Genomic DNA, 1583 nt, shown 5'->3' with positions numbered 1-1583 from the left:
AACAAGTAGCTTCATATTAGATGGATTTTTTTTCTTTTTTCTTTTTTATTTAAATGGTTTCATATATGTGGGTTAATTGTTTATGCATTTCCCATTTCAAAGAATAATTTTGGATCTCTCTTTTTAATACAAAAATAACTTCTTACAATAATAATTTATCTAAAATAAACCCATATTTAGCAATAATTAATTTATATAATGTTATAAATAATTGAGGTTTAAAAAAATAAAGATATTTACAAAAATTTCTTTCTTAAAAAAATTTTACAACATTAGTTTGTTGAGGTAAAAAAACCAAGAAAATAGAATCAGAATGTTGAATAAATGAATTGTAAATAAATTGTCTGTGAAGCCGTCTTAGCTCAGCCGGTAGAGCGCATGGCTTTTAACCATGTGGTCGTGGGTTCGATTCCCACAGACGGCGTTTCCTTATTTTTTTGCTTTTTGTGCCTATATTTTCCGGCATTTTGAGTCCTCAACTCAACTATTCGAATTCGTACTTCATATTGGCTTAATCTATTCGCGCCCCACCCCCCCCCCCCCCAAAAAAAAGCCTTCCCTGAAGCAGGGTTAATCAGTAATCTATGATACAATCCCTTTTTCTCTTATACATTCTGCAAAACGAAAAACAAACAACCTTAAAAATATTTGTTTATTTCATAACATAAAAGTTATCTTTTATAAAAATAAGCCTTAAATTCAAATTTAACCCTCCAACTATATCACTTCTATCATTTAAGTATCTAAAGTTTTTTTTTTGGCCAAAAATGATAACTATCAGTTTCGTCTTATTTTACCTCAAAACACAATAATAATAATTCTTATTCAAAATAACATAAAATAAAATTTGATAATCTAAATACCGCTTTTATAAATAAAAATCTTTAAATATTTAAGTGAAAAAAAAACAATATAAGGAATTTTTATAGTTAAACCTAAAACTACTGGAGGTCATGTAGCTGCATTAGTTAACATTTTTTGTTTGAATCCCTTAACCCCTAATTCACTTTAACCTGCAACTCCAAAATTCTACCATATCATCGCTGTCAAATAACAAAAATTGTTTTATCAAAAATCACTTCACATTGTTAATTTCAGACTACATTATTACACAAAACAAGTCATATAAATATCGGATTATTATATACTTCCTCTCCTTTGTAATATTTTGAGTTTTAATAGTAAAAAAAAATTTAAATTCTTAATTTTTAAAATTTATTGCTAATAAAAATTTTAATATATATATATTATAAAAGTAGTTTTTAAATATTTAAAAGTCTGCAGGTCATTTTCACATTATTGTAAAGGAAAAGAAAAAACAGAATGACATTAAAGAGTGTTTGGTTTACCGAATGTAGCATTCTAAAATTGAGAGATTATAGTGTTTAAATTTTAATATTCCGACCATCCCATAATTTCACATTTCGGTCATAATATAAGGTGTAATCTCAATACAACCCATTCCTAAGTAATTTTAGATTATGAGGTAATCTTAAAATTTAAACCAATTTACCTTTTGTTTTTATTATTTTAATTAATTTAAGTTTTTTTCCTTAAATGAAGTTTAAGACTAATTAAAAACA

The 1583-nt window shown here is 25.7% G+C and overlaps 1 non-coding gene across 1 annotated transcript; it reads left to right on the top strand.

The window, feature by feature from the left end:
- The first annotated feature begins 351 nt into the window (after positions 1–351).
- Positions 352–424, top strand: TRNAK-UUU (transfer RNA lysine (anticodon UUU)). The gene has a single exon. It is a non-coding gene; the product is annotated as a tRNA-Lys (tRNA).
- Positions 425–1583: the final 1159 nt, after the last annotated feature.

Source organism: Gossypium hirsutum, chromosome A09, assembly GCF_007990345.1.
Source record: "Gossypium hirsutum isolate 1008001.06 chromosome A09, Gossypium_hirsutum_v2.1, whole genome shotgun sequence".
Taxonomy (NCBI): Eukaryota; Viridiplantae; Streptophyta; class Magnoliopsida; order Malvales; family Malvaceae; genus Gossypium; species Gossypium hirsutum.
The sequence above is the reverse complement of the archived record's forward strand: the minus strand, read 5'-3'. Positions and strand labels throughout refer to the sequence as shown.